Source organism: Staurois parvus, unplaced genomic scaffold (genome assembly GCF_062004578.1).
Source record: "Staurois parvus isolate SC_StPar_1 unplaced genomic scaffold, SC_StPar_1.0 ptg000108l, whole genome shotgun sequence".
Lineage (NCBI taxonomy): Eukaryota > Metazoa > Chordata > Amphibia > Anura > Ranidae > Staurois > Staurois parvus.
Window position 1 is genome coordinate 5010508 of NW_028317904.1, and position 26663 is coordinate 5037170.

General features: G+C 43.8%; 1 protein-coding gene and 1 long non-coding RNA gene across 2 annotated transcripts in view; one reads left to right on the top strand and one right to left on the bottom strand.

The window, feature by feature from the left end:
- The window catches only part of LOC149467498 (uncharacterized), a 79902-nt gene extending 74234 nt beyond the window's left edge, over positions 1 to 5668 (bottom strand). The window contains exon 1 of the long non-coding RNA XR_016311922.1: positions 5511 to 5668. This is a non-coding gene — a long non-coding RNA (uncharacterized LOC149467498). The remainder of the gene's footprint in view (positions 1 to 5510) is intronic.
- LOC149467497 (receptor-type tyrosine-protein phosphatase H-like) overlaps positions 1 to 26663 on the top strand; it is a 581796-nt gene that overhangs the window by 532467 nt on the left and 22666 nt on the right. The window lies entirely within an intron of this gene.

Consider the following 26663-nt stretch of genomic DNA (forward strand, 5'->3'; position numbering starts at 1 on the left):
AATGACATTCTGCAAATACACTTAGAGGAGCGCTGCAGATACACTTTTTGCCGGCTTGGAATTAATCTTATTTTCATCCTACTTCTTCTTCTTCATCCTCATCCTCATAAGAAGAAAAAGAAGAAGTAGGATGAAAATAAGAATAATTCCAAGCCGGCAAAAAGTGTATCTGCAGCGCTCCTCTAAGTGTATCTGCAGAATGTCATTTATGGAAAAAAATAGATACAATGTTTCAACCGCTGTATGGAGTGAATGTCCCAGAACTGTCATAAATAGTCTATTTCTGACAGTTCTGGGACATTCACTCCATACAGCTGTTTCAACCGCTGTATGGAGGGAATGTCATAGAACTGTCAGAAATAGACTATTTATGACAGTTCTGGGACTGTCCTTCCATACAGCGGTTGAAACATTGTATGTATTTGTTTCCATAAATGGATCCATTTATGGAAACAAATACATACAATGTTTCAACCGCTGTATGGAAGGACAGTCCCAGAACTGTCATTAATAGTCTATTTCTGACAGTCCATGACATTCCCTCCATACAGCGGTTTCCGGCAAAAAGTGTATGTGCAGAGTTCCTCTATTCTGCAGATACACTTAGAGGAGCTCTGCAGATACACTTAGAGGAGCTCTGCACATACACTTTTTGCCGGCTTGGAATTATTCTTATTTTCATCCTACTTCTTCTTCTTCTTCTTCTTCTTCTTCTTCTTCATCCTCATCCTCATCATCTTCTTCTTCTTCTGAGGATGAGGATGAGGATGAAGAAGAAGAAGTAGGATGAAAATAAGATTAATTCCAAGCCGGCAAAAAGTGTATGTGCAGAGCTCCTCTAAGTGTATCTGCAGAATAGAGGAACTCTGCACATACACTTTTTGCCGGCTTGCAATTATTCTTATTTTCATCCTACTTCTTCTTCTTCTTCTTCATCCTCTTCTTCTTCTTCTGAGGATGAGGATAAAGAAGAAGAAGAAGAAGAAGAAGTAGGATGAAAATAAGATTAATTCCAAACAGGCAAAAAGTGTATGTGCAGAGCTCCTCTAAGTGTATCTGCAGAATAGAGGAACTCTGCACATACACTTTTTGCCGGCTTGGAATTATTCTTATTTTCATCCTACTGCTTCTTCTTCTTCTTCATCCTCATCCTCATCCTCAGAAGAAGAGGATGAGGATGAGGATGAAGAAGAAGAAGAAGAAGTAGGATGAAAAGAAGAATAATTCCAAGCCGGCAAAAAGTGTATGTGCAGAGTTCCTCTATTTCTGACAGTTCTCTCACAGCTTCTTCACATGTACAGCGGTTGAAACATCTGTATCCTAAATGGAAACTAATAGATACAAATTAGTTTACTAATTGTATCTATTAGTTTCCATTTAGGATACAGATGTTTCAACCGCTGTACATGTGAAGAAGCTGTGAGAGAACTGTCAGAAATAGAGGAACTCTGCACATACACTTTTTGCCGGCTTGGAATTATTCTTCTTTTCATCCTACTTCTTCTTCTTCTTCTTCATCCTCATCCTCATCCTCTTCTTCTGAGGATGAAGAAGAAGAAGAAGTAGGATGAAAAGAAGAATAATTCCAAGCCGGCAAAAAGTGTATGTGCAGAGTTCCTCTATTTCTGACAGTTCTCTCACAGCTTCTTCACATGAACAGTGGTTCAAACATCTGTATCCTAAATGTAAACTAATACAGTTGTGGCCAAAATTATTCAACCCCCACTGAAATTGAGTGTTTTGGCCAGTTTGACATTGCTTTTGATCATTCAGTCATCTTGCTTACATTTACATTAAAGAGGCACTTGTAGGTCAGACAAATATAACATAACAGTTATAATGAAATAACCACAAATGTCTTTTCTGTGCTCACAGCATTATCAGTTTTATTCAACCCCCAAGTGACATTCAATCTTAGTACTTAGTACAGCATCCTTTTACAGTTATAACAGCTTTTAAACGTGAAGCATAGCTTGACACAAGTGTCTTGCAGCGATCTACGGGTATCTTCGCCCATTCTTCATGGGCAAAGGCCTCCAGTTCAGTCACATTCTTAGGCTTGCGCACTGCAACTGCTTTCTTTAAGTCCCACCAGAGGTTCTCAATCGGATTTAAGTCTGGTGACTGCGATGGCCACTCCAAAATGTTCCAGCCTTTCCTCTGCAACCATGCTCTAGTGGACTTGGAGGTATGCTTGGGATCATTGTCCTGTTGAAAGGTCCAACGTCTCCCAAGCCTCAGGTGTGTGACGGACTGCATCACGTTTCCATCCAATATCTCCTGGTACTGAAGAGAATTCATGGTACCTTGCACACGCTGAAGCTTCCCTGTACCTGCAGAAGCAAAACAGCCCCAAAGCATGATTGACCCTCCACCATGCTTCACAGTAGGCAAGGTGTTCTTTTCATCATAGGCCTTGTTCTTCCTCCTCCAAACATAGCGTTGATCCATGGGCCCAAACAGTTCTAATTTTGTTTCATCAGTCCACAGAACACTATCCCACAACTTTTGTGGTTTGTCCACATGGCTTTTGGCATACTGCAGTCGACTCTTCTTATTCTTTGGAGACAGCAAGGGGGTACGCCTGGGAGTTCTGGCACGGAGGCCTTCATTACGCAGTGTGCGTCTTATTGTCTGGGCTGAAACTTCTGTACCCACATCTGACAAATCTTTTCTCAGTTCCTCAGCAGTCACACGGGGACTTCTCTCCACTCTACGCTTCAGGTAGCGCACAGCAGTCGAAGTCAGCATCTTCTTTCTGCCACGACCAGGTAGCGTTTCAACAGTGCCCTTTGCCTTGAATTTGCGAATGATGCTTCCTAAGGTGTCTCTTGGTATGTTTAACATCTTTGCAATCTTCTTATAGCCATTGCCCTTCCTGTGAAGAGAAATCACCTCTTCTCTTGTCTTCCTGGACCATTCTCTTGCCTTCACCATGTTTGTAACCACACCAGTAAATGTCTAGAAGGAGCTGAGTATCACAGTCATTTTAAAGCTGCCTAATTGGTGCTTATTATGCTTGATTGCTGCTCGGTGACATCCACAGGTGTTTTCAATACCTGATGGAAAGCACCTGTATGAACCTCTGTTCTTCAGAGTGGTAGTCTTTAAGGGGTTGAATAATTGTGGCAATGAAGAAACCACATAAGAACCATTTACTACTGTATTACATAAACAATTGATGTCATTTTAGTTGCATTTGGGTAGTTACAACGTCCTTGTAGGATTTGATTCTGAATACAATTCCAAATGTACACTATAGTCCCTAAACCCCTTTACAGCATTGGGGGTTGAATAATTTTGGTCACAACTGTAGATACAATGTTTCAACCGCTAAACATGTGTTCCTTCTGTCAGAGAACTGTCAGAAATAGCGGAGCTCACTGCAGGGACACTTTTGCCGGCTGATCGGGAAATGTTCGATTCGCGCACCCGAAGTAGGCAAAATTTCGGTTTCGCCGCGAATCGAATATTTCCTGAAATTCGACTCGAATTCCGGTTCGCCTGGTTCGATTCGCTCATCTCTAATTATAATGGTCACACAGAATCCTCACCATCTCTATAATATAATTCTATTCTATATTTTCACATAATAATTTTAGATTTTCAGTAATTTGTGGAACCTGTGGAAAATTTCAATACACAGCCAAAATGGGCAGATGAATACAGCTGATGGGGGACCCCATAATGTTTGCATTGAATGGCTCCATTAGGTTCCCACTTCAAAGAACATCAGATAATCACTGCACCTGAAGCCTTTAAGTGATTATACTATTATGGCAGCATGATTGAATCAAATGTTTCTATGCTTTTTTAGTAAATGAGTGCATGTCACCTTATTAGATGCCAGCATATGCCAGGTCCTCATTATGTCTATGGATCTGCTTATTAATGTCCATACCCTTGTCTATGGGATGGCATCAAGGATTTTTTTCTCAGAGAAAAGGTGCAGGAACTCACCCCCCTCCTGTAGGCCATGCCTTTTCCCACCTCTATCCAACCCTAGGACTGACCTTTGTCTCCACCCCTACACACCTCCTAGCACCGCCTCCTTTACAGAACAGGGAACCAACTTGGTTCAACAAAGTATAATTTGGGGGGCTATACAAGTAATTTATATGGAATTTACAAAATATTGTAAAATTACAAAGCAATGTAGTAAAATGTACAAAACATTAGAAATATCCAGTACTTAAAGTAAGCTCAGAGGCACTCCTAGTCCATATCTAGCAAGAGATAGCACCATATCAAGCAAGAGACAGCCCCCATATCCAGCAAAGAGACAGCCCCAATATCCAGCAAAAAGACAGCCCCAATATCCTGCAAGAGATTGCCAATATCCAGTAAGAGACAGTCCCATATCCAGCAAGAGACATCCCCAGTACCCAGCAAGAGACAGCCCCGGTATCCAGCAAGAGACAGCTCCGGTATCCAGCAAGAGACAGCCCCGGTATCCAGCAAGAGACAACCCCCATATCCAGCAAGAGACATACCCATATACAGCAAGACACATCCCCAAAATCCAGAAAGAGACAGCCTGATATCCAGCAAGAGACATCCCCAATATGCAGCAAGAGACAGCCTGATATCCAGCAAGATACAGCCTCAATAACCAGCAAGAGACAGTCCAAATATCAAGCATGAAATGGCCCCAAATATCCAGCAGAGACGGCCCCAAATGTCAAACGAGACATGCCCAAATATCCAAAGAGACATCCCCATATATTGAGCAAATAGACATCTCCATATATTCAAACAGACATCCACATATATTGAGCAAAGAATCATCTCCAAATATTAAGCAATATTGCAAAGAGACATCCCCATATATTGAGCAACTAGACATACCCAAATATACAGCAAAGAGACATTCCCAAATATCCAGCAAAGAGATGGTTCAGTCCAGCAAAGAGACAGCCCAGTCCAGCAAAGAGACACTTCAGTCTAGCAAAGAGACAGCCCAATTTAGCAAACAGACAGTTCAGTCCAGCAAAGATACAGCAAACTTCAGCAAAGAGACAGGTCAGTCCAGCAAATAGACAGACTGCTTCAGCAGAGTCAGATCAGTCCAGCAAAAAGACAGCCCAGTCCAGCAAAGAGACATTACAGTCTAGCAAAGAGACAGCCCAATTCAGCAGACAGTTCAGTCCAGCAAAGAGACAGCACACTTCAGCAAAGAGACAGTTCAGTCCAGCAAAGAGACAGCCCACTTCAGCAGAGTCAGTTCAGTCCAGCAAAGAGACAGCCAAGTCCAGCAAATAGACAGTCCAGTCCAGCAGAGAGACAGTCCAGTCCAGCAAAGAGACAGCCCAGTCCAGCAAAGAGCCAGTTCAGACTAGCAAAGAGCCAGCTCGGCACATCAAAGTGATAGTCACAGCAGGCACAGCACAACCCTCATTCAGCAGTATTGTCACCAGAATACTTGTCTCCACAGCACACAGCACAGGAGGAGGAGGACAGGCTAGCTACTGACACCAAATCTAACGATCATCCACGCATCCGTTCCATACCTTGTTCTCACAGCAAGTTGTCAGGTGCCAAAACAAGGTTTCCGGTTGGTCTTCAGGGAGAGGCAGAGTGGAGTGCAGTACACTCTGCCATCTGCTTTCTCAGGCTGCAGCTCTTTGATCCCTTCATGACCACGGTCCGTTTTTTCTTTCAGGCACCAGCAGCAGTACACAGTAAATGACAGAGAGAGAGAGTGCTGTGGTGGAGGTACCGGACCCGGTTCCAGCACAGTCAGCCAGAAAAAAAGCCCTGGATGGCATACAACATGGCACGATTTCTAACTAAATTCAGCTGCCAAGCCCTACAGTGGTACTGATCAAATGGATATATTATATGAGCTGTTGAAGTCTAGAACTAGAGCATAGCAAATTTACTTCTTGGCACACTATTACCAAGAAATTTGACCTAGTATAGGCATGACATTGACAGAAATCTGCCTCAGCTACTTTGCTGAATTTTCTGTGATAACATAGACATCTGAGATGACTAGCATTTTGAGGCACATTCTTGTTTACTCAATGATATACCATACTTGCCAGCACCATTGCCCTGTTTTGTTAGATTTTCTTCATACTACATGTAACTTTGTATGAATTCATGGATACAAGGTTGATATGTGGGCTCATTTCCAACCTATGAGACAGACTGAAGTATGTACTGTATGTTAGTAATTAGGACTGGATGGTTTACATGGCCAATGATGCGTTTAGCTTTTATTTGTGTTAAAGTTAAAAGTAGTCTTTATATACTGTGAAAAATATATTAACCCTTTACTGTGTACAGGAAGAGAAAACACACACACAGAATCGTTGGGAGAAAGATATCTCATCTATTGAGAATGTTACAATGGCTTTATTGGGCGGCACAGTGGCTTAGTGGGCGGCACAGTGGCTTAGTGGTTAGCACGTCTGCCTTGCAGTAAATGGGTCATGGGTTCAATTCCTGACCATGGTGCCTCCTGCATGGAGTTTGCATGTTCTCCCTGTGCTTGTGTGGGTTTTCTCTGGGTGCTCCGGTTTCCTCCCACACTCCAAAGACATGCTGGTAGGTTAATTGGATCCTGTCTAAATTGGCCCTAATATATGTATGAATGTGAGTTAGGGACCTTAGAATGTACACCCCTCGAGGGTTAGGGACTGATGTGAATGTTCAATATATATATATGTGTAAAGTGCTGCGTAAATTGACAGCGCTATATAAGTACCTGAAATAAATAAATATTACAGCCTGGAGATAGGAATTAGATCATGTGTCAGTTGGCTGAACAATACACATCTATGCCTTAGAAGGCGCTCAAGGTCACAGCTGGCTATGCGCCTAGGAATAAGGTTATCTTAGTTTTTCTCATGAGAATGTAGCTGAAGAAAGGAATCTTTAAAGAAGAACCCTATGGGTATAAAAATATAAAATAAAGTCTCTAAAGCATAGCTCTGAGTGAGGTCAACTTGCTTATTACTCCCCTTTTTGTCCATTCATGGACAACTGTTAGTCCATTATCAGTTCTCCAAGGTGCTTTTCCGGTGGGTGGATTCCTGATCTTGAAAGCAGAAGCTCTGTCCCCTTGAAGCTTTATGAAAAAGTTTTAAATAGTCTCTATTCCATAGGAGGGTGTTTCATCAGCAAAATGGGCTTCTTTTCAGCAGATACTGTGGCTTTGCACATAGAAACATAGAAAAGTGACGGCAGAAAAACACAGAGTGGTCCATCGAGTCTGCCTGGTTTTTTTTTGTGTGTCTGCGTTTTCTTTTTTGTTTACAAACGATTTTATTTTTCAAGACATAGACTGTAAAATAACATTAGAGCTTCAAACAATATATAAAACAGAAACAAGGCACAGCTGAAGTGTACATTTCAAAAGATACAATCATGTAGATTAAAGAAAGAGAAAGGAAAAAAAATAGAGAAAGAACTTAAGTACATGAGCAATATAAGTAAAGAGGTAGGCAGAGTTATACCGCTACCAACAGAGTAATTCAATCAATCCAAACATGGGTGATCCTTAGTCATATAGTAGATGTCTATGAGTTCTCCAGATTTTCCATTTTCTATCAAATGAGTGCATCTTATCCAATAAAGTGTAATGAATTCTTTCCATAAGCATCACAACATCAACTCTATACAGCACAGTGGCCAATGGTACATTGCGAGATTTCCAGTGTAGGGCAATAGCCCATAGAGTGGATATACAAATGGTATGGATTAGCTTCATAACCTCAGTCCGAACACCTGAGACATGAGCTCCTAATAGGCAGGACTGCATAGACAGATGCACTGGGGCTCCCACCAGTGCAGAAGCCACCTCAGAGATCTTGCACCACACCAAAGAGAGGCCTGGGCAGGCCCAAAATGTATGCACTAGGGTACTGGCAAGGCCACAGCCTCGGAAACATAGGTGGGACGTCCCTGGAAACAGAACGTGTAGTCTAAATGGGGTATAATACCATCTGGTTAATACTTTGAGGGCTGTCTCACGGACAGAAAGGGATCTAGAGCTCTTACGCATGTTATCCACCATGGAATCCCAATCCTCAGCCGAAAAGGTGATACCACTATCAGCCTCCCATTTCTGTCTATAAAGAGGGGGTGAGGGAAAGGAACTAACCAGAAATTGGCGATATAAATCTGAAATAAGACCCCTGCCCCTAGGAGAGTCACCGCTAATGTTTTCGAAAAATGAAATCGGAGATGAGGGTGTAAGGCCAAAATGTGAGTTAAAAAAATGTCTAATCTGTCGATAATGATAATATTCACGCAGCAGGATATCAAAAAGTATATGTAGCATCTCAAAGGTGATATACGATCTTCCTCTTTGAAAGTCACATAACCTGATAAAGGATCTATCGTACCACCAATGGAACTCCTGTGGAGATGAGAATGCCGTAATAAAATTCGGGTCACCAAAAAATGATGAACCTGGTGAAACAGAGGAGACCATATTTAATATAAATTTGTATCTGGACCAAAGCATAAATGATTGGGCTACAATGGAGTTATGGGTCCATAACGAGCGGGGGGGGGGGGGGGGATTTCGGACCATAAAATGCCTGGTAGATAGAACGGATGTGTAGACTAAGATTCAAATCTGATCCATGGGACCTGGGAATTAAGAGTCGCCCATTGTGATAGCTGTGTGAAACGGGCCGACAGGTAGTAAAGCCAAAAATTGGGGAGACCGAGGCCTCCCGCCCGTTGCGACCAGTATAGGACCAATGAAGTAAAACTAGGGTGTTTGTTACACCAAATAAAGTTATTAATCATCCGTTGAAAGCGGTCTAGGAACATTTTCGAGACCGGGATTGGGAGTGCTCTAAATAAATAAAGTAATTTAGGCAAGACATTCATTTTAACTGCCGTGACTCTACCCAAGATGAGATAGGGTATCCATGCCAGATTTTCAACAGAGTAGAGAGGCGTGACACACATGGTGGGTAATTAGCAGCAAATAATTTTGAGTATCTGGGAGTGAGGCCAGGGGCGGACTGACAGGCCCCTGTGTCCTTGCCCAAACTCAAAAAAGCCTATGAAAAAGGTACCAGGGGCATCTCATGGGGCCCCCTACTGACCCCGGGCCCTCGGGCAGTTTCCAAATGGTCAGTCCGCCCCTGGGTGAGGCTAATACCTAGGTATGAAATCTGGTCTGTGGCCCAACAAAATGGAAAAGAATTGCAAAGAGATGCACTCAGGGAATCAGGAACATTTATAAGCATAACTACTGATTTAGTAAAATTTACAGTAAGACCTGATACTGTTGCAAAGTCATTCAATAATGCGCATAAATTGGGTAATGACTCTAACGGTTTAGTAAGGAAAAGCATAACATCATCTGCATACATACATATTTTGAATTGTGAAACCAATAATGAGTAACCAGAAATGTCTGAATGTGATCTTATTGCAATTGCTAAGGGTTCCAAAACAAGAGCAAATAATAAGGGCGAAAGAGGGCAGCCCTGACGGGTGCCCCTGCCCAGTGTAAAAAAAGAGTTGCAGCCTGAAAGTCTTACTCTTGTTTTGGGGGAGTCGTATAAAGCATGTACACCAGACAGAAATTCTTCACTAAAGCCCATCTTCTGCAGTAGGGAAAACAAATAGGGCCAGAGGACACTATTAACCTCCCTAGCGGTCTGATTATGTCCATATTTCTGTGCTCAAAGAGGTACATTTTTTTGCATGGAAATATGTATTTTTTTTATTGTAGGCCTGTAATTTTTAGGAATAACTCACTGAAACCTGTCAGAACAAGAGTTTAGTAAACATCCCAGGTATGTTAAAATTTGAAACACGAAATCATAAATTGTAATTTAATAAATAATCATAAAAAATAATAATAATAAATTTAATTCAATAATATAATCAAACCAAAAACACTGAAATTTGAAATATAGCGCCAAGTTTGCAGATCACTGAGCAAAGTCGCAAAATCGTTTTCAGTGTCTGATGACGAATTTCCCCACGAATCATTATCACTCAATTCTGTAAGTGGTTCTAATTTACTATCGCTTTTCTCTAGCAGGTCTAAAACCACTTTTGACCTAAAGGGACGCTTTTTGGACGCCATGGACGTTTCTCAGTTCCCAGGCAATAAGAACAGTAAAAATGTAGGCAGGGCACAGGACAAAGCACTAGGGACAAAATGTATGTGAAATGGTTTGATACAGTAATGGTTTACTATGTGATTTTAGTGTATTTAGTGAATGTCACTTTTTGTCATTTTCAAATTTCCCACCAGTTCCGTCCCCCCGTACATCCCGACGCTCGCAGGGGACGGAATCCAGAAGACAGATGCCGGCATCCGCCGGATTACATTACAGGGGACACTGCAGGAGGAACATCGCGGGAGTGCAGGACAAGGTAAGTGAAGAACAGATCCTGGAGCAGCACCGCACGGTAAGCCAGAGTGTAGCTCGGGGTTACCGCTTTTGGTACTGAAACCTTACCCCAAGCTACACTCGGGAATACCGTCAGGGAGGTTAAAGGCCTTGTTAATTTCTAGGCTCAGCAACAAAACTTCTTTATAATGCAAATTGGCATCATGAATAACGTTTAATGTGAGATGAATGTTGTCCGTGATAAGTCTGTCTGGGATAAATTCCGATTGGTCCGGTGAGACCAAAGAGGAGATAATAGGGGCAACCTATCTGCCAGAATATTTTCAGATCATTGTTCATTACTGAGATTGGTCTATAATTTTGAGGTAGATGATGGTCTTTCAATGGTTTAGGTAATAGAGACATGTTGGCCAACAGCATCTCCTCAAGAAACCTGCCTCCCTGCAAGACATCATTGAATAATGACATCAAAAAGGGAGCTAATGTAGGGGCAAAATGTTTATAATAACAGGCCGTAAACCCATCAGGACCCGGTGCTGTGGAAGTTCTTAGTGTGCTAATCGTGTGGGTTATTTCCTCCAAAGTGCACGGCGCATTGAGAGAGGATATCTGAGAGAGTGTGAGAACAGGGAGGGGTATGGCATCAAGCCATGAGCCATTTGGGGGAGCTGAAGTTGGTTGTGCGGGAGCTGATAGGGTGGAATAAAATTTCTCAAAAACACCCAGGACTTCACGAGGAAGAGAGGAGATATTGCCGGACTTAGTACGTAACTTGTAGATATGTGGGGGTCGTATAGATTGGTTTAATTTCCATACAAACATAGTAAAGGCTGAGTTACTATCTAATGAAAAAGAGGCCTTCGACCAGCGTAGAGCCTTTTCAGTTTTCTGGGAAAGTAAAGTATTCAGTTCTAGACGCTTTTGCGATAACATCGTTTTGTTAAGAAGAGATGGATTACCAACATGAGCCCTATAATGTGCTTCCAATTCACGGGTAAGTTTCTGAATTTGTTTCCATGGCCCCCTATTTCTAGAAGAAGCCATGGAAATAAGGCGGCCTCGCAAGACCACCTTATGGGCTACCCACAAGATAGCCGGGGAGATATCGGGAGTTGTGTTTGACTGAAAGTATTCTTGGATAGACGTGACTACTTCTTGGCGAGAGTTAGTGTCGTAAGTCATAGAGTCGTTAAGTCACCAGGAGTAGGGGGTAGGTGCTAAACCTATGAAAGTGAGAGATAGCGCCATAATATTATGATCTGACCAGGGGCTTAAATGAATGCAAGCTTTCCTAGAGTTAGCTAGCAGAATGGGGGAACAATAGATATAATCAAGTCTAGCATAAGAGTCATGTGGGTGGGAATAAAATGTATAATCACTATCTCCTACATTATGTGCTCTCCAGGAGTCTACCAGTTGAAGTGTATCTAATTTTTTGGTAAGGGATTTTGGGAAGGCCTGGGAGGATGGTGAGGATGAGCTTCTGTCTAAAAAGGGGTTAGCTACCAAATTAAAATCACCTCCCACCAATAAATGAGGGGATAGAAACCTATCAAGAATTTAGAAAAAGCTGGAAAAGAAGGATGCTTGCGCCAAATTTGGTGCATAAATATTAGCGACCCGAAAGGGAGCCTTTAATAATAAGAAATCTGCTCTCAGGATCAGGATAAATTTGTTGAATATCGAAGGGAAATTAGTTGTGTAAAAAAATAGCCACGCCTCTACTTTAAGTAGAATATAAGGTATAGAACCCCTGTTTATAAGATCTATGAAAATATGTCGGGTGTTTAGCGGCTGCAAAATGAGTTTTCTGTGATAAAATAATTTTTGTACCTAGGCGTTTATACTGAACGAAAGCAGTTTTACATTTATTTGTTGAGTTGAAACCCTGGACATTATGTGAGATGCAATGGATAACCATGGCAAATAAGAATCATTTCAGTCAGCATTATGGTATTCATCTGAAAAGTATCCAAGATAGTGTATCTAGTCAGTGGAGCATCCGGATCCGCAACAGAGAAGGCAAAATCCGCCAGTATCAATTTATGGAACATCCAAGCCCCAATATGGAGGTCGGGACGTCCACAAATTGGTGTATAAACAATGTCATGTACCAAAATTGTCACAAAAATAGAAACATAAAGCAATAGAATTGGGTCTTTAAGAGCCCCTACAACTAAAGAAATCACAATAAACCATGGATCAGGTAGGCTATCTGCCTTTCCTGAAAAGACAAAAAAATTTAACATCAAAGGGCCAATCGGGCCCGAACTCTGCCACCACAAAACACCAGAAGTGGAGCGACCACCCCGCAAGTGGGAAGTGACATCTCTGGCCATGCCAGGTGGCAGGGTGGGGTCACGTGTCCAAGAGTCCTATTGCATTAGCATACGGGCGATAAAATTGCATTAGCATATGGGCGATAAAGTAAAGGACTGATGACCCTTTCTGAACTTTTGCTCGTCCAGATAATTGAAAAGGAAATCATGAACCAATGGTCAACCCTAAACTCGACACCATGGATGTACAGTTGTGGCCAAAATTATTCAACCCCCACTGAAATTGAGTGTTTTGGCCAGTTTGACATTGCTTTTGATCATTCAGTCATCTTGCTTACATTTACATTAAAGAGGCACTTGTAGGTCAGACAAATATAACATAACAGTTATAATGAAATAACCACAAATGTCTTTTCTGTGCTCACAGCATTATCAGTTTTATTCAACCCCCAAGTGACATTCAATCTTAGTACTTAGTACAGCATCCTTTTACAGTTATAACAGCTTTTAAACGTGAAGCATAGCTTGACACAAGTGTCTTGCAGCGATCTACGGGTATCTTCGCCCATTCTTCATGGGCAAAGGCCTCCAGTTCAGTCACATTCTTAGGCTTGCGCACTGCAACTGCTTTCTTTAAGTCCCACCAGAGGTTCTCAATCGGATTTAAGTCTGGTGACTGCGATGGCCACTCCAAAATGTTCCAGCCTTTCCTCTGCAACCATGCTCTAGTGGACTTGGAGGTATGCTTGGGATCATTGTCCTGTTGAAAGGTCCAACGTCTCCCAAGCCTCAGGTGTGTGACGGACTGCATCACGTTTCCATCCAATATCTCCTGGTACTGAAGAGAATTCATGGTACCTTGCACACGCTGAAGCTTCCCTGTACCTGCAGAAGCAAAACAGCCCCAAAGCATGATTGACCCTCCACCATGCTTCACAGTAGGCAAGGTGTTCTTTTCATCATAGGCCTTGTTCTTCCTCCTCCAAACATAGCGTTGATCCATGGGCCCAAACAGTTCTAATTTTGTTTCATCAGTCCACAGAACACTATCCCACAACTTTTGTGGTTTGTCCACATGGCTTTTGGCATACTGCAGTCGACTCTTCTTATTCTTTGGAGACAGCAAGGGGGTACGCCTGGGAGTTCTGGCACGGAGGCCTTCATTACGCAGTGTGCGTCTTATTGTCTGGGCTGAAACTTCTGTACCCACATCTGACAAATCTTTTCTCAGTTCCTCAGCAGTCACACGGGGACTTCTCTCCACTCTACGCTTCAGGTAGCGCACAGCAGTCGAAGTCAGCATCTTCTTTCTGCCACGACCAGGTAGCGTTTCAACAGTGCCCTTTGCCTTGAATTTGCGAATGATGCTTCCTAAGGTGTCTCTTGGTATGTTTAACATCTTTGCAATCTTCTTATAGCCATTGCCCTTCCTGTGAAGAGAAATCACCTCTTCTCTTGTCTTCCTGGACCATTCTCTTGCCTTCACCATGTTTGTAACCACACCAGTAAATGTCTAGAAGGAGCTGAGTATCACAGTCATTTTAAAGCTGCCTAATTGGTGCTTATTATGCTTGATTGCTGCTCGGTGACATCCACAGGTGTTTACAATACCTGATGGAAAGCACCTGTATGAACCTCTGTTCTTCAGAGTGGTAGTCTTTAAGGGGTTGAATAATTGTGGCAATGAAGAAACCACATAAGAACCATTTACTACTGTATTACATAAACAATTGATGTCATTTTAGTTGCATTTGGGTAGTTACAACGTCCTTGTAGGATTTGATTCTGAATACAATTCCAAATGTACACTATAGTCCCTAAACCCCTTTACAGCATTGGGGGTTGAATAATTTTGGCCACAACTGTATAGGCAACTCCATCACTTCATACATAGCCTGTTACATTCAAGAGAGCATGCTAGACCCCTTACCCCATTTGAGAAACTCTGCTCCACAGATTTCCCACAGAGACATGTGGTCTCCAAACTATACACATGCCTAGAAAACACAAATGAAGTCACGTCTAGAAAGACTTGCGTAGCCTGGAGTAATGACCTACAACTACACCTGGCCCCTTACGATTGGGACCATGTGTATGGCCATATACACAAAGGTTCCATGTGTGTTTCAACCCAGGAAAATAATTAAAAACTGTACTCAAGATGGTATAGAGTTCCATCTCTACTCAACAGATTTGATCCTAGCATTCCCGACTCTTGTTGGAGATGCTACCAAGCGACTGATACACTTTTACACATATGGTGGGACTGCCCAATGCTCCAACCGTTCTGGGAAAAAATACAGTCAATAATTGCTCAAGTAACAACCTACTCCCTAGTTTTATCTCCTGCACAATTCTTACTCCACCACTCCTCACTCCCTTATAAGACATACTGCAAATCACTCTCCATGTATATGGTGAATGCGGCAAAATAGTGTATTCCAATTCACTGGCGCTCAACACATATCCCCTCAGTCCAAGAATGGTTTGCGCATATAAACAAAGTTGCCGACATGGAGGAACTCATCTCTGTAGCAAAAGATTGCCTCGAGAGATTCAGGAAGACATGGGCATGTTGGAGTAATTTCAAAACCACAACTGCTTATCACCACTGCTGCTTGATTCCACCCCTTCCCTCACTTGAACATAACATGATGACCAATAGGAATAAATAATTTTTCTCAGGTGTCATGCATACAATGTGCACCTTACCTTACTGAGACCGAATATTACGGCCCAAATATCATGGAAACTGACCTATATATTGGACTACTGCACATGTCTACCTAGATTGCCATACGAGACTTCCGATTGTTGCTCAGATTATCTTAACCTGTTTGACCTGGAGTAGTTACAGCAGATCCCCCTTTTCTCCCTACCCCCCCCTATTTTCTTTTCTTCTTCTCCTCTGTCTCTCTCCTCTCTCCCTCTTCTTGCCTCCCTCTTTCTCTCCCTCTCTTTCCCCTACTTCGCCCTATCCTACATTCTCAACATTACCTTCCCATTTCTCTGAGTTTAGATGAACTTGGAATACCAGCAGACCCGCAGGTACAATTGCAGCTCCTCAGCCTCCTTCCCTTAGGGGTGGACACCCTATTATCCACTGTTATCACCAGGGGCGGACTGACCATTCGAGCACTTGGGCACTGCCCAAGGGCCTGGGGTCAGTAGGGGGCCCCATGAAATGCCCCTGGTACTTTTTTAATAGGCTTTTTTGAGTATGGGCAAGGACACGGGCCCCATGATCCCCTATTGCCCGGGGGCCCCATGAGTTGTCAGTCCGCTCCTGGTTATCACCATCCTCTCACTTTGTATTACATCACATTTTTCATTTAAAGGGGCTCATATGAGGTTTGGCTGATGTCTGTACCCAACTGCTCTGTTCACTTTATTCTATGTCAATCCTTGCTTGGAACATTTTCTATTCTGTTTTTTTTTTGTTTATGTCCTCTTAACTCAAGCAATGTTAATTGATGACATTATATGTGTTCCAGATTTATTCCCCGTCAGAGATATGGGCATTTACTGAGTTGTATACATGATCCGAATGTAACCTGTATTTGTTATCATTCTGCTTTATTTCTCAATAAAATTGTTTTTGGAAATAAAAAAAGAAAAGGAAATCAATTATAATAAACATATAAATATGAAGAGATCGCAGCATTGCTCAAAAACCCATACAAAGAGTGTATGATATGAAAATTAGCAAAATCCTTTCATCCTGGTTCTTGCCTGACTCTCCTCCTTTCCCTTCGTGGAGATGGAGTATGCCAAATGAGAGATACCCGAGGAGTGGAAGGTGGACGTTGAGGCAAGGGAATATCCGCCAGGCCTAATTTAGCCAAAATTTCTCGGCCTTCAGGAAGAGATGTCGCAGTGTATGTGCTGCCATTGTGTGGGAGTATCAGCTTAAAGGGAAATCCCCATTTGCAGCGGATACGAGCTGAAACAAGGGTGGATGTGATTTCCTTCATTTTTCTGCATTTCTCCAACGTAGCTGAAGAGACATCCGAAAATATTTGCAAAGTTGAGCCTTCAAAAGTGATCGTTGGGGTATTACGAGCAGCCCTAAGTATGTCTTCTTCGGTCAGGAAATCTTTCATACATAGAACAATGTCGCGAGGCGGTTTATTATTAGGATGTTTTGAACGCAGAGCTCTATGGATGCGGTCACAAACAAAGGACCCAGGATCGTGGTCCTCAAGGAGGAACCTGAATAGCTTGGTTGTGGCTTGTGAAAGGTCAGTCACAGTCTCTGGGACTCCCCGAACTCACAGATTATTCCTGCGGTTGTGATTGTCAAGATCCTCAACCTGCGCCTGCAACTGTATAAAGACCATCCGTAAATGATCGTGATCTCTGGACAGCTCGCCATAAGCTAAGCTGAGCTTGTCATGTTTTGTTTCTAAACGGTCAGTTCTGGAGCCCAACGCAGCTATTTCCTGAGAGAGGACGTTTGTGCTCTTGTAGAGTTCTGATTGGAATTTAGCGGCTAACTTGGTGTACCTAGTCTTCAGACAAGATTCCAAGTCCCCCTTTGTAAGTTGCTGTGCGTACTCACTGTCCTGAACTGAAGGATGGGCTGCGGTATCCTGTGTGGAACTGGATGGAGATGCTCGTTCTATAGTATCTTGAGACATGCTGCAAATCTTGTGCGTTTTCAGTAAATATGTCATAAGGGATTTTTGAGCATTACCCCTACTTTTCGTTTTGGTGGACGGCATGCAGGAAGTCTTCTGGTAGTGATCAATGGAAATTTTGTATAGCCAAGAATAGTAATGACCCCAGGGGACCTATAACGCCCGTACTGGTGCAAGGATATGGTTACATAAATGTGATCAGTCGTCTACGCACAATCTCCGTATTGTAAAAATGAGATTCAACATCTGGAGAGGAGTAGTGGACAGAAGCCGTGGTAGTGTGCTCAATAAGGGCCAGAGATCCAGATGCAGGACACTACCCCTGTTATAGGGTCAGATAGGGCACAGGGGACCTCCTGTTACAGTATCTCCAGGACTCTGAGCTCCAGATCAGGTCAGAGGGGGAGTAAGGAGCCAAGATGCCTGACTCCCAGGTGACTGCAGGTCACAGCAAGCTTCTAGGCCCAGTAGGGGCCTCGTGTGTAGTGATGGAGGCCTCCGGGACCACAAACACCCACCACAGCCACTGGAGCACTGATAGGGGACCCAATGGGTGTTGGTCGCCCTCCCCCATGCCGACTCCACTCACAGGGCAGCCGGATGGTGCCTAAATCAGGGCCGGACTATATCGGGGTAGGCCAAGGTAGGCCTCACCAGGCTGGGTACTGCTACGGAAAGGGGCCAAAAACTCACCGCTCCCCTCTTCCAGGTGCGGGTAGGGTCGGGAAGACCTCCGGTGCCCTCCGGAGGTTCGCTGCTGCCCGGATGGCAGCGGATTAGGAGGGGAGACTGTGACGCGGCAGGCCGCACAAGGCCGGGTACAACCGCTGCCGTGGAGAGGGGTCAAAATCACTCTGCTCTCCTCTTCCAGGTGCGGGCAAGGTCGGATAGACCCCCAGTGCCGGGTGCCGGCGGATTTTTAGGAACTGTGGATTATGCGGCCGCTCCGGTCGCCATCTTGGTCACCCTCGCCCTGTGTCTGTGTTTTTTTGGGGGGGGGTTGTTTGGTTTTTTTGTTAACTTTCTTGTCTAAGTATAGATCCATGCTTGTCCCAAGCATGTTTGAAGCTATTTACTGTTGACTGGCTCACTACCTCTGCTGGAAGTTTCTTCCAAGCATCAGCTACTCTTTCAGTAAAATAGTACTTTCTGAGATTAGTTTTGAACTTTCCTCCAGTGAGTTTACGGTCATGTCCTCGTGTTCTTGATTTTGATTTCATGTTGAAAATGCTGCCCTCCTGAATCTTATTCACCCCCTTGATGTATTTAAAGGTTTCAGTCATGTCTCCCCTTTCCCTTCTTTCCTCCAGACTGTACATGTTAAGTTCCTGAAGTCGCTCTTGATATGTTTTATCCCCCAGAACTTTCACAATTTTTGTTACCTGTCTCTGGACTCGTTCTATCTTATCAATATCTTTTTGTAACTGAGGTCTCCAGAACTGGACACGGTATTCTAAATGAGGTCTAACTAAAGTTCTATATAAAGGAATCAGGACCTCCTTCTTCCTGCTGGTGACCCCTCTAGTGATGCATCCTAGAATTCTAGTCCCTTTCCCCACTGCCTAGCCACATTGTTTGCTCATTTTGCAATCATCTGAAATAAGTACCCCCCAAGTCCTTTTCCTCTGAAGTGCTGGAAACACTGTACCCCCAATGCTGTACTCTCTTTTTCCCTAAGTGCATTGTTTTACATTTAGAAACATTGAACTGCAATTTCCACTTTTTTGACCAATCTTTCAGCAATGCCAAACATGTTCCATGTTACACACGCATTGTGAAGCTCAGGCACATAAGCAACTTTTCTGCAAGTTAAATTAAAAGCATAGGTAAAATTGCCATGAAATCGGCATCTCTACTCATGTAAACCACAAAAATATGCTAGCAAAGAAATCTCCAAGACCTCTTAGACCCTTAAAAGGATTCAACCCATCATCAGTAATCTTTCTAAACTTGGCTTGAAAGAGACTAAATACCTTTTTACTTTGTTGTCTAATAAGCTCATAAATAGACTTGGGCCATTATTGGAAAGGGGGCTGATTAGTTCACAACATTGTCTGACAAATTTTGTAAACTGACAGATTGGGTACCATTCAAGAGAGATGTGACATTTAGGCTACGTTCACACTAGTGTTGTGTGCAGGCGGCAGAGAGGCGTTTGGAAAGCGTTTTTACTGCTTCCCAAATGCCTCTGCACATTCTGCACATTGCAGCACATGGTGCTGTTCTAATGGGAGCGGTAGCATCGCGGTGTGTCGTGGCAAAACGGACGCCTCTGGGTGAGTCAGGAGGCGTTGAAGCCTCCTATTCTTGTCAATGGTGCTGCTCCGCAAACGCCCGGCATTTGCGATGCGGTTGCGGGGCGTTTGCGGAGAGGTAACACCATTCAAACTTCATTCTAGGCGTTTGTGGGGTGTTTTTACCGCTTGGCAAACGCCTAGCAACCGCTGCTAAACCGCGCATGCAGCGTTTGCGGAGCGTTAAAAAACACTCCGCAAGCGCTGGACCAACGCTTGCCAAACGCTATAGGGGCGTTTGCCAAGCGTTGGTAAAACAGTCAAGTATGAACAAGCCCTAATACAGATATGCCCAGAAAACTGACCATAGGCAATGCTGGATTTGTAGCAAAATTGCACCCTAGTATATTGAGTATTCACCTTGTGGCAATACCAGTAAGGGCTCGTTCACACTTGACTGTTTTACCAACGCTTGCCAAACGCCCCTATAGCGTTTGGCAAGCATTGGTCCGGCGTTTGCAGAGCGATTTCTAACGCTCGGCAAACACTCAGCAAACGCCGCATGCGCAGTTTAGCGGCGGTTGCTAGGCGTTTGCCGAGCGTAAAAAAAGCCCCACAAACACCTAGAATGAAGTTTTAATAGTGTTACAGCTCTGCAAACGCCCCGCAACCGCGCCGCAAATACCAGCCGGGCGTTTGCGGAGCAGCACCATAGACAAGAATAGGAGGCTTCAACGCCTCCTGACTCGTCCAGAGGCGTCCGTTTTGCCCTGACGCTACCGCTCCCGTTAGAATAGCACCATGTGCTGCAATGTGCAGAATTGCCAGAGGCGTTTGGGAAGCAGTAAAAATGCTTCCCAAACGCCTCTCTGCCGCCTGCACACAACGCTAGTGTGAATGTAGCCTTAGAGCTGCAACAAAAGTCGGGACTGCAGACTGACACTGTAGGAGACTGAGGTAGAGAGCACTGACAGCTGGAGAGGGAGGAGCAGCCGGGGACAGGTGAGAGAGGGCTCAGGAGTTGGGACACAAAGAAGGGCACAGGAGCCCTGATAGAGGAGTAGCTGGAATTTGACAGTTGGCAAGGAACTTACTAAAAGGAGAAGCTGCAGGCATGCTGTGAGTAGCTTGGAGTACCAGAAGTAACTTGGAGTTTTGAGAGAACTCTGTTAATGACTTGGAGAACTGGGAGTAATTGCAAGTACCTTGGAGTACAGGGAGTGACTGCAGGTTCCTTGGAGTGCTGGGAGTAACTGCAAGTACCTTGGAGTACTGGGAATAACTGTAAATAATTTGGAGTACGGGAAGTAACTGCAAGTACCTGGAGTACTGGGAGTATCTGCAAGTAACTTGGAGTACTGGTAGTAACTATAAATAAATTGGAGTACTGGGAGTAATTGCAAGCGAGTAACTTTAAATAAATTGGAGTACTGGAAGTAACTGAAAGTAACTTGGAGTACTGGGAATACCTGTAAATAACTTGGAGTACCTGTAAGTAACTGTCAGGGAGCGAGGAGCCAGACACACAAGGAGGTGCAATTAAAGGTAGATTTATTATACAAAAACAAGACAGAGTCTATGCAAGTCCAACAGCAACAGCGGATGACTTGGTAGAACAGTAGCCAGGAAGGATGGTCGCCAGAGCCGGGGTCAGAAGCCAGGAAGGATGATCGCCAGAGCCGGGGTCAGAAGCCAGGAAGGATGGTCGCCAGAGCCGGGGTCAGAAGCCAGGAAGGATGGTCGCCAGAGCTGGGGTCAGAAGCCAGGAAGGAGTCTTGCCAAAGCCGAGTCGGTATCCAGGAGAGCAATGAGAAACTAAACAGGAGCTTGCTGCTGTGCAACAGACAGGACACAAATGCAATGGACAGCTACAAACAGCAGACTTATATGTGATAAGCCGCCACCTCCTGGGGGAGGAGGCGCAGGGGGCTGAAAGCATAAAGGATCCCACAATGCTTTGCAGACACCTAAGATGGATGCCAGCACATGGAGCAGCACAAGCCCTGAGGAAAGGTAGGACCTTGACAGTAACCTGGTGTACTGGGAGTAACTGCAAGTAACTTGGAGTACTAAAAGTAACTGTAAATAACTTGGAGTACTGGGAGTAGCTGTAAATAACTTGCAGTACTGGGAGCATTGGGAGTAACTTGGAGCATTGGGAGTAACTGGGAGTAACTTGGTGTATTGGGAATAACTGTGGTTAACTCAGATTAACTTGGAGTACGGGGAGTAAAGAGTAACTCGAAGTGATTTGGAGTAAATTGAAGTAGCTTAAAATTGAAACTAAATAGCGAGAGAGAGTTTTAAAAAAATCAACTTACCTAGCAGGTGCTGGCAGGGGCTAGTATAGAGGGGGTGTGGGGATATGGAGGTACAGGAGCCAGGAGATAGGCAGCTGGGTGACAATTAGGAGGGGCAGAGGGAGGAGCCTCAGGGAAGCTAGTCCTGAGCTGATACATCCCAATACGTATGCCAAGTTGCATGATGTTGGGGATATCAGCTCAGGGGTGGCAGAGCAACTGGAGCGGTCTCCCTCCCCTAGCTGCCAGGAAAATGACTGCCTCAGTAAGGAAGAGCACAGGGATACAGGCAGGACTAGGCAGATACTGGTGGTAGGGGACTTAAGTATTAGGAGGACAGATAGGGCAATCTGTCACAAAGACCTTGATTGCCGAACGGTATGTTCTCTGGTTCAACATATCGCGGATAAATGAACAGATTATTGGGTGGGGCTGGGGAAGATCCAGCTGTCATGGTACACATTGGTACCAATGACAAAGTTAGAGGAAGGTGGAGTGTCCTAAAAAAATTATTTCACGGACTTAGGGGCTATAATGAAAAAGAGGACCTCCAAGGTAGTAGTCTCAGAAATACTGCCTGTACCTTGAGCCACACCAGAGAGGTAGCAGGAGCTAAGAAAACTTAACACGTAGCTGAGGAATTGGTGCAGGAAAGAGAATTTCAGGTTCCTGAAGAACTGGGTTGACTTTTCAGTGGATACCGGTTCTATAGTAGGGACGGACTGCACCTTAATGGGGAGGGTGCAGCTCTGTTGCGGTAGAGGATAGCAAAAAAGTTGGAGGGGCTTTTAAACTAGGTGGTGGTGGGGATCGGAGGAAGCAATAGCCATTAGCAAGCAAAGGTCAGAGGGTGCTATATAAGGAGGAAATAATATGAGCTGGTACAAAATTAAGAGGCATGTACACAAATGCCAGAAGTTTAGCTAACAAAATAGAGGTACTGGAGCTGCTGATACACAAGGAGGATTTTGACTTTGTAGATATATAAGAAGCTTGGTTTGATAGCTCACACGATTGGTCAGAATCTATTCAGTGGTGTTCCTTGTATCAGGGGGACAGGGAGGGTAGAAGAGAAGGAGTGGTTTGCCTGTATATAAAAAATTATTTGCTAGTAAACTTGAGGGACAACAATGGGGTGCAGGGTGAGGTGGAATCCCTGTGGGTGGAATTCCAAAGGGAAGAGACATGTGGAAAAACAATAGTGGGGATATACTACAGGCCCCCTAAACTGAAAGATGAGGAGTTGTTGGATCTCCAATCATAATTAAAAATGGCAACAAGGCAGGGCAATGTCATCACAATGGGGGACTTCAACTACCCAGATATTAACTGGGCAGAAGGAACAGCTCACTCATACAAGGCCCTTCATTTCTTAAATGTCTTAAAGGACAACTTCATAAGGCAGTTGGTGGATTCCCAACTAGAAAGAATGCATTGCTAGATCTATTAATTATAAACAACACAGATCTGAACACAGATGTGGAAGTACGGGACACCTTGGGAAACAGAGATCATAGGATAATTACAATCAGTATAAATAAAAGGATAAGGGGGCACAGGGGTAGTACAAAAACACAAAACTTCAAAAGAGACAACTTCTCTAAACTCTGCTCAATACTATAGGAAATTAAATGGGACCAAATCCTTGAAACATTGAACACTGAGGAAAAATGGGAACACTTTAGGAACATATTAAATGAAAGTATTATCCAGTGTATTCCAATGGGCAATAAATATAAAAGAGTGAAGGTTAAGCCTGGGTGGCTAAACTGTAACAGAAAAGGACATATCAAAGAGAAAAAAATGGTCTTCAAGGAATATACGGAAGAGGGAACATTGTCAGAATTTTAACACTGCAAGGAATGCAATAAAAAGTGTAAGCAAGCAATCAGGGCAACTAAAATAGACTAAGAGAGACACATAGCAGAAGAGAGTAAAAATACATTTTTTAAATATACTAATAGTAAAAAAGGCGGGGACTGAACATATTGGCCACCTAAAGGATGATGAAGGGAAGATGGGTACAAACGACAAGGAGAAGGTAACGATTTTGAATACATTCTTCTCCTCAGTTTTTACAAAGAAATAGGAGGGGTATAGTAAACAGGACTGTATCATTATTAACACACCACAGAATGTACCCTTGTGGCTAACAGAAGATAATGTCCAAAAAACATTAGAAAATCTCCACACAAATAAATCACCAGGACCAGATGGCTTACACCCAAGAGTCCTCAAAGAACTCAGTCAGGTTATTGCCAGACCGCTTTACCTAATTTTATGGACAGCATACTGACAGGAATAGTACCAACTGAAGGACCAATGTGATACCACTATTCAAAAAAGGTCAGAAACATATGTGATACATAAATGATACAAAATTCTACACCAAGACACAAACAAGATAACCGTCAGCAGAGGTGTAATAGTCGATGAAACTTCAGTGTCAAACGCTTCAAACTGACTTTGTCCCATCAGTGACATCAGTGTCATATGAAAGATAAGCAACAAAGTGACACAAAAATTAATGCAGACAATCCAAATATTGTAAAAAAAGAAAGTAGGCCACAAGAGACTTCGATCAGGAAATCCACCAAAAGCAATAAAGGCATCCCAGCCAAATGTCTGACCTATGCGGCTTTCATAGTATTAAACACAGAGCCAGATTTATGGGACAAGATGCAAAGACTTCCAACCCATTAGAAACAAAAGTGGATCAGAACTGCTAATGAAGACATGAAATCTCTTAGTGAACTGCAGACATGGACACTTTCAGAGCTACCTCATGGTAAACATGATTGTAGAAGCTTTGACAAAACCATTTACAAGAAACAGATTTATAGAACTTAAATCCAAAATAGGACTAATATAAGGAGTAGTTATTGAGTGGGGGTGTTGGAATACATTGTTCGTGTATTTTCGATATATTCTTCAACCAGTAGATTGCAGTGTTTATAAGTTTGTAGCTGCATCTATGGTTAAACTCTATGTCTTCACTCTGAATAAACTTCCTGTTTCCTGTTAGCAGAGAAGCAGCAAATAAAATGTGGATTGCGCTCTGTCTGTTCTTTAAGGCTTTATACAGAATCTCTAACAAGAGTTGTGACGGAGGTGTAGGTGGGGCAGAACACACACAGAGAGCAGTGGGACACACAAGGTTTTTATTGAGTGATTTTGAGGGCACGCAATGAGTATAGCAAGGTTCTGGCAAAACAAAAGTTAAGTCCATACCACAGGACAAGGCAACAAGGTGGTTAGTCCGTAGCACCATCTGGGCCCACAACAGAGAGGCAGGCAAGAATTAAGTCCAGGTTGGCACACAGCAGGGAGGCAGAGCTCTGGCAGGCAATAAATTTAAGTCCGGGTTGGCACACAGCAGGGAGCCAGACTCTGGCAGGCAATGGGTTAAGTCTGGGTGGCACACAGCAGAAAGGCAGACTCTGGTAAGTAATGTGTTAAGTCCGGGTTGGCACACAGCAAAAAAGGCAGACTCTGGCAGGCAATGGTTTAAGTCCGGCATGGCACACAGCAGAAAGGCAGACTCAGCCAAGGGGGAGGTATGGGGTCCGCAGCAGGAGGCAGCTCCCTGGTGCCCAGCACACCACTTATGTTGTGGGCTACATGCGGGCACAGGAGCATGTAATGGGGAAGGGGGGGTGCAGGGAACTGAAAGGGGGGAGACAGGGAGGGAGCAGGGGGAACCGTGACAGCCCCGCCCCCTTTTTTTTTACAAGTGCCGGGAAGGGGACCTTGGCGGGTCTCCTTGGAGGCACTTGTGGGGGGTAAGCTCACCTACTGAGGGTCCTGCTGCTGGGATAGCCCATCTGCATTTTGGTTTTGGCTTCCCCATCGATACTGGATGGTGAAGTTGTAGGGTTGGAGGGTTCGAGGCTCCATCTCAGGAAGCATCCGTTATCCCAGGACACCCTGTTCAGCCATGTTAGCGGGTTGTGATCTGTGAAGATGGTGAATTCTCGGCCATAAAGATAGGGTTGAAGCTTTTTTAAGGCCCAGACTATGGCCAGATATTCTTTTTCAATGGTGGCATAGGCGCCCTCCCTGTCCAGATGTTTCCGGCTGATGAAGGCAATACAGTGTTCCTCTCCAGCCTTGTTCACTTGGCTAAGGATGGCACCCAGGCCATAGGTGGAAGCATCGGTTTGTACCTGAAAATGTTGGTTGTAGTCTGGAGCAGCCAGAACAGGGTTACTTGCAAGGGCGGATTTGAGCTTGTGGAAGGCAAAGTCACAGGCCGAGGTCCAGTTCACCATCCTAGGGCTGTTTTTCTGGGTAAGGTCGGTCAGGGGCTTTGCCACAGTGCCAAAATTGGGAACAAATTTGTGATAGTAACTTGCAGTGCCCAGAAAAGACATTACAGGTGAAACTCGAAAAATTAGAATATCGTGCAAAAGTTCATTTATTTCAGTAATGCAACTTAAGAGGTGAAACTAATATATGAGATAGACTCATTACATGCAAAGCAAGATCAAGCCGTGATTTGTCATAATTGTGATGATTATGGCTTACAGCTCATGAAAACCCCAAATCCACAATCTCAGAAAATTAGAATATTGTGAAAAGGTGCAATATTCTAAGTGTCCCACTCTAATAAACTAATTAAGCCATAACACCTGCAAAGGGTTCCTGAGCCTTTAAATGGTCTCTCAGTCTGGTTCAGTAGGAATCACAATCATGGGAAAGACTGCTGACCTGACAGTTGTGCAGAAAACCATCATTGACACCCTCCATAAGGAGGGAAAGCCTCAAAAGGTAATTGCAAAAGAAGTTGGATGTTCCCAAAGTGCTGTATCAAAGCACATTAATAGAAAGTTATGTGGAAGGGAAAAGTGTGGAAGAAAAAGGTGCACAAGCA